A 13977-nucleotide genomic window follows, 5' to 3' on the forward strand; every position below is an offset into this window, starting at 1 on the left:
TGAGGTGGGAAAAAGCAACTTTGGTGTGAGCACAAGGCCGCCAAGGGGTGCACCCACAGGGAAGAGTCGAGCTCGGGTAAGAGAAAAGCCTTCTCAAGCACTGTTTCAAGCTAGAGAACTCAAGAACCTCAAGAACCAAAGTTTCTTAAGAACTTAAAGTACCCAAGATCTCAGTGTATGGTCGTCACCCAAAGCGGAATGGATACTTTGCGTGAAGGTGATGAGAGTAGTTGGTGACGAAGAATTTTCCTTACCAGGAGGATTTTTTTCCGATCCTCCCTCTTCCCCATCTACGCCACGGGTTGCACCAAATCCTATGGAGGCTTTGGTCAAGTCGATGATGGACATGATGCTACAACAAGAGGCGCAACACGCCGCCTTGGATCGCAACCGCAGCGTGAGCGTGAGCGTGATTAAGCGCGCTTGGCGGCCGAAGAAAGAAAGGCAACTATGGAGCTTGAGCGTGAGCAAGCACACGAAGCTCAACACATAGCGGCCGAAGAAAGGGGAGCGGCCTTGAATTTAGAGCCTGAGGCGCATAGAGACCAACGCATGCAAGATTTGATCCTACAGGTACTCACCTCGAAATCCGAGCCGATCAAAGATGTGGGCAGTTCATCAGGTAGCACAAGTAGAGATGCGGACTCCAACAATCCAGTCACTGAGAAGTTGACGTTCAGTAAGTATGACGATAAGATGGATGCTAATGTTATTCATCCTTGGTTGCATCAATTTAATGATTACTTTGTGACAACTAAGAAAACAAGGAATAGCAAAGTTTTGACGGCAGCCATGTATCTTGCCGATGATGCCATCAATTGGTATCACGCATGGCAAGAGGCACAGTTGACCGCGGACCTAGAGGAAGCCGAAGAAGGCGTGCCCCTTTCTTTCAATTGGGCCAACTTCCAAGACAAGCTCAAGGCGCGGTTTATACTACCTCAGTACTTAGCGCGGTTGAAAAAAGATTGGTGCAATCTCAAGAAAAATGGTATGCCAGTCATGTCTTTCTCTAACCGTGTTTTGCAGCTCGGCACCCAATTACGCAAATCAGATGATGAGCGCAAAGAGTCATTCCTTTTCGAGTTGGACGAGTATATCAAGTTTGATGTCGAAGTACTCAACTCCGTGGATCTCATCAAGGCGGTAGCGATTGCTCTCGCACTGGAGATGAAGCACAACAAAGGAAAGCCTAAGGAGAACAAGTCTTCTCACAGTACCTCTCAGATTCCTGAGAACCCACAGAACGGTAAGAATATTAACTCTTCTAGCCCATCTTCCTCTAATCCTTCGGAAAAGAATTATCAAAATGAATCTAAGGATAAAGCTAAATCACCTGCTAAACCTAAGCTAACCCCATATGAAAAAGCTGCACAAGGAATTATAAGAGGATACATAACGCTAGAAGAACAAGTCATTTATGCTAAGGAAGATCGATGTTATCAATGTCACGTCAAGGGTTATGTAAAGAAGACATGTCCTAAGAACGCATCCAACAAACCTCAGGAACCCACAGAACCCACATCCTCTGTTAATGCCATAAATGAGAACACTAATGTGTCCCAAGGTTCTAATAATCATCTAGTTGATGAGTCTCTCATGAAGTGTTATGGTCATGTGAATGGTCAACGTATGGTGATCTTGTTTGATTTAGGTAGTATGCATGATGTGATTGGTGCCTCTCTTGTAGAAAGAGCCCGCTTGGAGGTTAGCCAGACAACTCCTCTCGAGGTGTCGGGCTTCGCTCCCGGTATGGACTCTCTCATTACACGAGTACCTTGATGTGTTATTCACTGTTCAACACGCTTCCTTCCTTAGAAAATTTGTCGTATCTCCTCTCTCAGGATTTGATATGATTTTGGGCATTAGATGGTTTTGTGAGCATAACCCTCTCATTGATTGGGCACACAATACGCTCACTCTAAATGCCAAAAGTGACTCTCCCATTATCATCCATGGTGAGGAGAGTATTCATTCTTTACCTCTTATTTCTAATGTGAAGGCGAAGCTTTGAAACATGAGAAAGAGACACTCTCAATCTTTCCTTCTCCGAAGCACGAACACATGTTTTGCATGATAGAGATGTGATTGTTCGAAAGGATGTTGTTTTGAACGATGATGTTTCTAGTGAAGGTAACCTCATTGCAGATACAATCAGTCATGCAGGACCGATCTTGGCTCTCGAGCCGAGGTCCAACGAACCCACTCAGGAAGTTTTGTGTCTTCGCATGATTAGTCAGCACGCATTGTTCGAATTTCTCATTCATGACGGTTTCTTGTATTTTCATCACTGTCTTTACGTGTTCCCTTTTCACAAGCATGCCGTATTGTACGATGCACATGATTCACTCACGGATGAGCACAGATGTATGCAGATCACTCTCAAAACGAGTAAAAGTTTGCATTCAAAGAATTCACATTTTTTCTCGATTGTTCATTTTGTCAATCGCTTTTACACGTTTCTTTCTTGGCATGACACAGTCTTAGAAAGAGCACGAGTAGGATTGTCCATCAAGCATCGGCATTTCCGTTGTGATTTGCCACAGTTGATAGGTTTAGGTTGAAAAGTTATGTTTCGATCCCACTTTTTGCGTGTGTTTGGTGAACGGTTTTGCACTGCGTCACTTTGTTCATCTGCATTGCATTCACAGTCATTTAGGAAGAATAGTATTTTTCCAGTTACTTTACATGGAATGGGTATGTTTATGGTTTTGTGTTGGACATGGTTTCAGGAATTTTCCTCCTCGGAGATTCTTGAAGAAGGTGGACCCACGACTATAGCCGAAGTTGGAGCATTGAAGCCTCAACAGATCATTTTTTGTCGCTTTCGGCGCGGCCCAAAGAAGCAAGCATTGCTGTCCTTCATGAAGTTCAAGTATCGCACGACCCACGCATCAAAGTTGGCCGGCGAAGACTTCTTCGCAGGATTCCAAGAGTTGTTGGTGCACTCCCTCTACGCCATACAGCTGGGTACCAATACCTCACTTTGAAAATGAGGGGATGTCACGTGCACATCTAGCCCTATGTGCATGTGGACAAGCTATCTCAGGTCTAGGGTTCACGTCAGCCTAGGAAGTGTTCTGGCACCTTTGTGAGCCTGTGAGCAGGTCGTGCATGTCCAGGCACTTAGATTAGTTGCATATCCTCTGATTGCACACAACATAATCATCAGCATGGCATTCAGTACCCATCATGAGCATTTTACAGAGCATAGAACCCTTTTTCCCAAAATACACATTTTTCACTTATTTATTAATAAGTGACTTTTGTTGGAAAAGTAAGTGGGGCAAATTGCTAAGGAAATATAAAAGAAACCCAGTGGTCACTCAGTAGAAGCAGAAGAGACAGAAGAAGCTCAAGCTTGCAGTGTTCTCTCCTCAACAAGACGGTAGAAGACCTTGTGTTTTTAGCCAGCAAGACAACCAACATTTTTGGATTCTACCAAATCATCTAGCGTTTTCAGTTGCAGATCACCAGTGTATTTTTTTTGGACACCGACCTTGAAATATTACTCAAGGTCTCGGCGAGAAAATGAATCTAAATTTATGAATTTGGCGAGCAAAATATTTTAAAATTAAATTTATCATTTTTTCAACAAAATTGTTAATTTAGACCTTAAGTGGTCATTTTTTTCAATATCACATGTAAGGATAAAAGGAACATCTCTTACAACTTTTTATATAATAGAAAGAAAGTGATTTAAGTAGTACCACCTAGACTTTTCAAATAAGTATCAATGTCACAACACACCTTATATGTACTAGAGTTTTGCTACGAGACAACATCTTGTTGAGTAGGGTAACGTCTTTGAAATCTAGATGAAAAGTAAACGAGGAAGTGTGAAGATCTCAGACCTCCTACATAAAATCTAGTCAATCAAACCTATCAAGTTCTTTAGTGGGCATATCTTTGGCGACTAGCTACCCCAAAATACAAAACCTTATAGCAAAGTCTGGCGAAAAACATCTTAAGGTCTACACAGCGATTTTTAGCCAAAAAAAATACACTGCAGATCACCCCAACGTTTTTCTCCACAGCAGCAGAACCTTCCTAGCGTTTCCATCAACAGCAGATCAGCCTGGCATTTTTCAGTAGCAGATCAAGCCTAGCAATTTGCAGTTTTTGGTGCCAGTGTAGCCAAGACAGTTAGCGTTTTCAGTTTCCAACCCTTAGCCATTGCAGATTTAGCCATAGCCTCTCGCAGATTTCACTTGTTTCAGCCCGCTGTTTTCAGATTTCAGCATCTGCGTTTTCAGCGCATCGTCGTCGAGTCGTCGTCATCACCATTCTCGCTGACACAGTGCAAGTGTTCAACAGAAAGTCAGCGTTTGCAGATTTCAGCTTTTCAGCCCTAGCGTTTTCAATTTTCAACCCGTCCTCGTCGTCGTCGTCAACATAGTCGGCAAGTCCATTGCATCTAGACCATTGTACCAGATTTGTGCAATCTATAGCATAGACCTCTCTCTCCATATAGAGGGGGGCCCTTGGAGGAGGGTTTGAGAACCGCCTGGTGTCGTATTCTTCTCTCTCTCTTTCTCTCAGTCTCAACACTTTCATTCACAGTAGCATTCACTTTGATTGTGATCATTGCACTCTCTCTCTAAAGGAACGGAAGGCTCTCCCTCCCGTACGTAAAAGGAACCCTTGAGCACAGTTCGGAGCACTCACCTTGAGCAATATCAACATTCACTACCGCTGCACCTTATAGAGAGAGGACAAAGTGAAGGGAACAACCTCCAAAGATCACATCCGAAAGACAAAAACATAGGATTGTCTGCTCTGATGTACTAGTAAAAGCAACTGTCACACCATAAATCTAAAGGATCAAGAAACCACTGAAGTGGCTCACGAAAACATCCACCATGATACTAATTGCACTCCGGGCAAAAGCACACCATCCAAAAGTCGCAAGAAGCGGGCAAGGAAACCAAGGGTGAGAAGACTGTGAGAACACTAGAAGTCAAATGAAGATAATAAGTTGGAAGCCCATTTTAAAAAGAGATTTCTTCAAAACTGTGCTCTGAGGTAGCTTCGTCTCAATTTTACGTCAGAATAGAGCATCCACTGTCATTGGAAGCTCTAAAACTGAAGCTGGGAGCCCCCCTCTAAAGATAGGAAGCCCCCTTTCTGTTCAATCATGGAAAAATAGAATAAAACCCACCAGAAAGAAATTTGAGACAACCTAGAGTTAAATTGATTTCTCTGTGACTGAATTGCAAACCCTAAGTCTCATAAAACTCGAGACCCAAAGGGATCACACCATTGGTAAACTTGATTTTCTTAGAAATGAAAGACCACAAAGGTCGTCACTTGAGGGTCATGTCTGCCAAAGTAGCCATCAGGTCCCACAGGACCTAGCTAGTCAAGAAAACTCCCTGAGATCAAACCATATGTATGCCATTCCTCGGCATCTGTCAAGATCAAACCTGTGGGGACAATCCGATACAATATGTCAAACTCCATATAGACTCAGAAGAGCACATATACTCCTACTGTTGTAACTTGCTTCCTTAAAATCTCTTACAAAAGTATGTCCATCCACTTGTGCTTCAGAGAATATACCCACACAAATGTGTAATCAATATCCAATACACAACATTATAGTAATACTCAAGGTGAGAGTAAAGGAATCGCCTAGGGGACCTGCATTATGCCTTCGAAAATCGAAATGGCTGTCCCAAGGTTGGAGCTCCTTGAAGGAATGTACAAGAGGAGCCTCGATATCTTGCTGACTACGGAAGTAGGCTAGATGTCCCCACTAACTACCGACATTGCATGCAAACTTGTCATCTGGATCTCGAGAGATCTTCTGTTAGACATCAAGATTGCAAAACTGTCTGTGAAGCGGTACCGACAAGCTCACAAAAGGGCATGGATGATGGGAGTGATCGAATCTGTATAGCCATACTACCGTCGAAGAGAGAACATGGAGATAGGAGTAGTCCACACCCCAAAAAGGTATTAAGGTGGTACAAAATCCAAAATCTGCAACCTACTACCCCTCTTTGAAGATGGAGTGAAACTCCGCATATGCTTGTGCAAGACAAGGTTGGAACTCCAGATCAGCCTACATAAAGCCTCCATAGGGATAACTCTGCCAATAACTCCAAGGTAAAAGTGAAATTGCAAAGACACAACAATTAAGCTAATCCATTTTCTCGAAGAATACATAGTCATAGGAACCCGCTCCATATGTGTTGGAGAAGATCCCCTGCTCTCCAAACATTTCTCTCTCAGAAGAAGAATTCCGAGAAAAATCGTATCCCCTCCTAGATCCAAAACCCACAAGCTTGCTCCCCTTGTTGGAAGAGACAACAACAAATCTCCATCTTTAAAAACCAAAGCAATTAGCAATGCCCCACATTCTGAATCTTCCATGGGGTGAAGAAGGGTAGAAGAGAGGGAAATCGTAGAGAAGGTCCATAGCCTCTACATAACCCAAATCATGCCTAAATTGGAAAAAGTGCTGGATCACATAGGAAGATTTCTCTCTCAATTAAGTCCACTATGGCACTGGACCAGCCTCCTACACCGAGCATCGAAGGTGGTCAAGACACCAAGGCTCCAGTACCAAGTCAAAATAGGCAGAGGAAGATGCAATGAAGACACACAGATCCAGTGGACACCTCGACTCCAATCATCCTCGACTCGGCTTGACTCCAAAAAGATCCTCTGACACTAGAGAACGCGTGCAATGCCACATACATAACTAAGCTAGAAAGAGACAGGACCTCTGAAAGAGAGAGAGAGAGAGAGAGAGAGAGAGAGAGAGAGAGAGAGAGAGAGAGAGAGAGAGAGAGAGATCTCAGAAAGGCTCCCCTTGCTGATACAAAGCTGCATACACAAGTGGACAAGGGTGGTCCAGCATAGATCTATTATGCCCTAAATGGATAGAACCCCGGTACACATAACTGCTGCTACTACTGCCATGTGCTCTTGCACATGAGACCACTGATTCGGCCTCAAGATCGGCAACAAGCCCCAAGCATCCTGAGAAAACAAGATGCACCTCCTATTGACAGCTAGCTAGAATGATCGAGAAGAGAGAGAGACGAATACACCCAAGGCCATCATGTGATGCTGCCTTGAATGTGTCATGAAGTCTTCGCCCCTCCTCTACATAGCTGGCTGCTGTTGTGACTTAGGCTGCCCACTAGGGGCATCCTGTTGGGCTGCTAAAACCACTCATTGCTACTAGACTAAAGGGGCTTAAATTGTAATCCATAGCTGATGTCTACAAGCTATGCAGAAAATGCTCGCGATTGCGATGGAATCGCAATAGCGAAGGAAAGCCTAAAGGCTGCATAGGATCGTGCAAGCTATTTTTGCTTACAAGCATAGGTAGTGTGGAGGGTTGCAAGCAAGCATGTGGGCCTCTTGTTTGGCCTCTTGCTTCTCCTATTCCTTTTCTTCATCTACTAAGAATCTTGAAGGCACATCATTATCATCATCGAAGGCAACATCTAGATTGTAATATTCGAGACCTCTCTCTCTCTCTCTCTCTCTCTCTCTCTCTCTCTCTCTCTCTCTCTCTATATCTATGATATACCATATGACTAGTAGTCTAGAGGTAAATAAAGAGGACACAGTGAATGGAACAACCTCCAACGATCACATCCGGAAGACAAAAGCATAGGATTGCCTGCTCCAATGTACTAGTAAGAGCAACTGTCACACTAGAAATCCACAGGACCAAGCAACCACCAAAGTGGCTCAAGAAAACATCTGCCATGATACTAATTGCACTGTGGGAAAAAGCACACCATCCAAAAGTCGCAAGAAGCGGGCAAGGAAACCAAGGACGAGAAGACTGTGAGTGTGGAACTGAATGGAACACCAGAAGTCAAATGAAGATAATAACCTAGAAGCCCCCTTTGAAAAAGAGATATCCTCAAAAGTGCGCTCTGGGGTAGCTTCGTCTCAATCCTACGTTGGAATCCATTATAACTGGACGCTCCAGAATTGAAGCCTAAGTCTCATAAAACTCGAGACCCAATGTCACGTGCGCACTTCACTTGCGCCATGTGGACAAGCTTCTGCTACAATCTAGCGTCAGTCTTAGCTTAGGATCTAGCATGGCACCCCTTGTGAGCCTCTAGTAGGATGTGCATGTCCAGGCCGGTCATAGTTGCATACCCTCACTTGTGAGCCTCTAGCAGGATGTGCATGTCCAATCCGGTCACAGTTGCATACCCTCACTTGCACAGTTAAGTCACTTAAGCATACATGCATATGAACAGTCACTTAAATCGTTTATTAATGAGTGGCTTTAGCATGACATTTATTAAAAGTTAGGTAGAAAAAATGGCTAAAAGACCTATAAATGAAGCCCCTTGGGCACCAATAGAGAGTAGAGGAGCAGAACTAAGTGCCTCTCAAGAAGCACCAGCAGGACCAGCGTTTTTGCACCAGCAAAAGCAAGCGTTTCTCCCATTAGTCACCAACGTTTTCAGCCACCAAAACATCAGCAGCCCATCAGCGTTTTTGGTCACTTTTCAGCCTTTTCTTCATTGCCAGCAGTACCCCCAAAAGATTTCAGCCTTCAGCCCATTAGCATCACCAGCGATTTCAGATTTCAGCCCATCGCCTTCCCCGGCGATAGCAGATCTGCTCACAGGCTCCTCCTCCTCCTCCTCATCGATGACGCAACACCAAGCATCTATAACAACACCCCTTAGCACCTTCAGTATCCAGCATCAGTAGCATCAAGTACCATTAGCATCTCAGCATCTCATCATTTAGCATCATTGTATTAGCAAGTAAGAAAGACTTTACTTGCTCTGGCAATAGAGCAAAGGGGCCCTTGAGGGTGGTTGGGACCCGACATGCCGTGTCTCCTCTCTCTCTCTCTCTCTCTCTCTCTCTCTCTCTCTCTCTCTCTGTGCGTCTCTCTTTCATTCAGTTCAATTCTTAGCTTAGGACCTAGCCTGGCACCCTTGTGAGCCTCTAGTAGGACGTGCATGTCCAAGCCGGTCATAGTTGCATACCCTCACTTACACAGTTAAGTCACTTAAGCAAATAGGCATACGAACAATCACTTAAGTCATTCATCAATAAGTGTAGAGAGCAAAAGAGCAGAACTAAGTGTCTCTCAAGAAGCACCAGCAAGACCCGCGTTTTTGCACCAGAAAAAACCAGCATTTCTTCCATCAGTGACCAGCATTTTCAGCCACCAAAACGTCAGCAGCCCATCAACGTTTTTGGTCAGTTTTCAGCCCTTTCGTCATTGCGAGCAGTACCCGCATCGTAGCAGATTTCAGCCTTCAGCCCATTAGCATCACCAGCGATTTTAGTTTTTGGCCCATCGCCGTCCCCAACGATAGCAGATCAGCCCACAGCCTCCTCCTCTTCCTCGTCGTCATCATCATCATCATCATCGTCGTCGCCTACGCAACACCAAGCATCTCTAATAGCACCCCTTAGCACCTTAGTAGCACCTTCAGTACCTAGCATCAGTAGCATCAAGTACCCATTAGCATCTCAGCATCTCATCATTTAGCATCATTGTATCAACATTTTGTGCAAGTAATAAAGCCAGTACTTGCTCTGGCAACAGAGCAAGGGGTCCCTTCAGGGTGGTTGGGACCCGACATGCCGTGTCTACTCTCTCTCTCTCTCTCTCTCTCTCTCTCTCTCTCTCTCTCTCTTCCATTCAGTTCAATTGAGTTATTTTCAAGTGAAGTGAAGTAACCTTGTGTTTGTACGGAGTACTAGATCTGAGCTAAATCCTTAAACCCTTCCGCTGCACCTGACACTCAAAGAGGATCACATCATAGGTAAACTCGATCTGCTTAGAAATGAAAGACCACAAAGGTCATCACAATCGGGTCTCCCAAGACCTAGCTACTTAAGAAAATTCCCAGAGATTAAACCATATGTATGCCACTCCTCGACATCTGTCAAAATCAAACATGTGGTTACAATCTGATACAATATGCCAATATCCATAAAGACTCAGAAGAGCACATATACTCCTACTGCTGTAACTTCTTTAAAATCTTTGTCAAACCTATGTCCTTTCCACCTGTGCTTCAGAGAATATACCCACATAATTGTGTAATCAATATCCAATACACAACATAATACTAATACTCAAGGTTGGACACTTCCCGCACAATAAATCCAAGAAAAATGTATGCCCTCCTAGATCCAAAACCCACAAGCTTGCTCCCCTTTCTGGAAGAGACAACAACAAATCTTCATCTTTAGATACCAAAGCAATTAGCAATGCTCGACATCCTGAATCCTCCATGGGGTTTACCTCGGTGAAGAGAGGTTGGGGTAAACAAGGGTAGAAGAGAGGGAAATCGTAGAGAATACCCATAGCCTCTACATAACCCAAACCATGCCTCAATTGGAAAAAATGCAAGATCACACAACAAGATTTATCTCTCTCAATTATGTCCAATACAACAGCGGATCAGCCTACACCGACCATCGAAGGTGTCAAGACACAAGGGCTCTATTACCATGTCAGAGTAGGCAACGGAAGTTGCAATGAACACACTCAGATCCGGTGGACACCTCGACTCCAATCATGTTCAACTCTGCTCGAGTCCGAAATGATCCTCTGACACTAGAGAACACGTGCAATGCCACATACATATACAAGGCAACTTTGGAGAAGAGAGATCACTAAGCTAGAAAGAGACCGGACCTCTGAAAAAGAGAGAGAGAGAGAGAGAGAGAGAGAGAGAGAGAGAGAGAGAGAGATCTGGGAAAGGCTCCCCATGCTCCCCATCTGGAAGACAAAAACAAAGAATTACCTGCTCCGACGTACTAGTAAGAGCAACTGTCACACCAGAAATCCAAAGGACAAAGCAACGATTGAAGTGGCTCAAGAAAACATCCGCCATGATACTGATTGCAGTGTGGACAAAAGCACACCATCCAAAAGTCGCAAGAAGCAAGCAAGCAATTAATAAAAATGCCTAAAAGAGGTGGTTCACACGCAGTAGGGAAAATGGTTCCATGCGGTGAAAAATGCTTATGTTTGGTGCTAGGTACTTATGCTAATGCTAATAAGTTGTACCATCCAAGGATATGCAACTACTCTAAGTGCCTGGACATGCATGTCCTGCGTACAGGCTGACAAGGTTGCCAGAGCACTTCCTAGGTTGTCATAAACCCTAGAAATAGGAGTTACAGCTTGTCCACATGCACATAGGGTTAGATGTGCACGTGATATCCCCTGCTTTTTAAGGTGAGGTATTGGTACCGAGATGTATGGCTTGCGTATAGTCCCGCGATACTTGAACTTCAAGAAGGTTTGCAATGCTTGCTTTTTTGGGACGCGCCAAAAGCATTGCAAGATAATTTACTTTGGCTTCATGTCTTCAACTTCGTCTACAATCTCGGGTTCATCTTCTTCAAGAATCTCCTTTGGGGGATTTCCTTGAAACCACTTCAAACACAATATCATAAACACATTTGTTACTTGTCGAGTGACTGGAAAAAGACTATGCTTCTTAAATGACTGCAAAAGAAAAATGTGACGAAGTGTCATATCTTTCAACAAGTGCATGCCAAAAATGGGATCGAAACTTGACTTTTTGACCTAAAACTATCCATTGTGGCAAACCACAAGGGGAATATATGGACAATCATGCGAGTGCTTTTGTGGTGATTGTGTCATGCCAAGGAATAAGCATGCAAAACTGATTGACATGATGTACAATTGTGAAACATTGTGTGTTCCTTGAATGCAAAATTTCTATCTTTTCTAGAGTGATCTTCATGCGTCTGTGCTCATCCGTGAGTGAAGCATGTGCATCGTGTAATATGTCGTTCCTATGAGAAGGTAACACATAAGGACGGTGACAAAAATACAAGAGACTGTCACGAATGAGAGACTCGAACAGGGCGAACAAGAGATACTTCTTGAATTGGTACTATGGACCTCAACTCGAGAGCCAAGACCGGTCTTGCGTAATTGATCGTATCTGCAATTGAGTTAGCTTGACGTTCACTCCTAGGTGTACTCGATACAAATTGGAGCAACTTGACGGCGTGATGATCCTTACGAACAATTAAATCTCTATCATGTACAAAATGCGTGTTGTGCTTAGGAGAAGAAACGATCGAGAGAGGTTCCTTTTCATGCAATGACTGACTCGTTTTTGAACTGTGGGGTTGTGTACTGAGAGAGACTATGCAACTACGTGTTTTATCCAGTGGACACGTCGACTCCAATCATGCTTGACTCTGCTCGACTCCGAAAAGATCCTTTGACACTAGAGAACACCTGCAATGCCACATACATATACAAGGCCACTTTGAAGGAGAGAGGTCACTGAGCTAGAAAGAGACAGTACCTCTAAAAACGAGAGAGAGAGAGAGAGAGAGAGTCATAATAACTAATATCTAATTCTCCTAAATGATTTTCTCATGTTGAACTGATCATTTAATATGGGGAAGTACTAGGGGAGAAAAAGCTAGAATATTGGTTAAGCTGGCAGACCGGCCACAATAGGGATCCAAAGGGGGGGCCATATGCAAAAGAGCAATGTGCAACAATGGGCTCCGAAGACCTTAGGGTTCAACCCATTAAGACTTCCAAAATGCTAAGGTTCCAAAATTCAAAGGTAAGTCCAAATGGTCAAGCTTAGTGGAATTGGATACTTATGTGATGACCAAAAAGTCTTCAAGTGGTCCTAGATAGGAGGGGGCGATCCCTAAAGGTAGGGGAAGAGAGAGAAAAGGTGAGAGAACACACACACACACACTTCCAAAGCTTCCCTTTACACAAAGGGCATAATGAACACATGTCAGCTCCCTAGCCCAATTGCCCACAAGGTGCACTCAAATCCTATTGGATGGCCATAGAGGTGGACCAATGAGAATTAGGCTATAGTAAATCCATTTTAATTAATTTAAAAACACTTAATAAAATAACCAATAAGAATTAAGCTCTCTAGAAGACTATTGGCCAGTCTCCCAAGGGGACCAATGAGCATTCAACAGCCCAATGGCTTGCCTAATTCCTATTGGCCAGAAGACAAAGGGGTCCAATGAGAGTTTAATTGCATTATTTAATTACCTAAAGCTCTCACAAAAGGGGAAAGGGGGACACATGTCACAAGGCTATCACTTATGCTTCTTAATTATCATTGGCTAGGCTTTGCAGGGTCCACCAATGGGATGCCAGCATGAGTAAATTGCAAGAGGGGTCAACCAAGAGAGAGAGGGGGCTGATTTTGGCAAGGCATTATCACACACTCACACAATCTCATGTGTGAAGCAAGAAGACTCTCTCTCTCCTTCTCAAAGCTTTAATGGAAAGCTCATCATTTACTCCAAGCTTGTGAGAAGGGAGGCCTACACCAACAACTCTTGGCTTTGTGATGCAAATCCAACCAAGAGCCAAGCTTCAATGCATGCTCATCTCCTCTACCGTGCTAATTACGAAGCTATCTAAGCTTTTACGAGTGATTATGTGAGGAGATATACTTGTTTCTCATAAGACTACTCCTTCTTCCTTTCAATCTACTCTCATACCCCGCTAGCTCTCACCATCTTCGAAGGTGTGCGAGGTCTTGGGTCTGAGACCGTGAGGGAGTTGATGTTGTGTTTTATAAGTGTGTGCATGGTGCTTGAAGCTTCCATCTTCATTGCACCATCAAGTTATTGAAGGAACACAAAGTATTGTATTGTAAAATGTCTCCCTTAATGGGGGAAACCTATAATACAAAGCCTTTTGGAGGGGGGACTGGCTCCATGTAAATCCGGTCCTCAACTATTGTCAATAGCTTAATTTCTCTCTCTTTTGAAGTATTGTTCATGCCTATCTAACTAGGTGTTATGCTTTTTGTTGCTCTCTCCATCCAAGCACTCTTGCTATGCTCATTAGGAATCTATTCTAATGAAATGCTCACTATGTCTATGCTATTTTCCGCTGCACACAAGTTAATAGGCCACTAAATGTTCCATTAAAATAAGTTTGTATTAGCTTACTCAGAGGCGGCCAAGAAACCCAAG

The sequence above is a fragment of the Adiantum capillus-veneris genome, chromosome 25 (assembly GCF_014529385.1).
Source record: "Adiantum capillus-veneris isolate H3 chromosome 25, ASM1452938v2, whole genome shotgun sequence".
Taxonomy (NCBI): Eukaryota; Viridiplantae; Streptophyta; class Polypodiopsida; order Polypodiales; family Pteridaceae; genus Adiantum; species Adiantum capillus-veneris.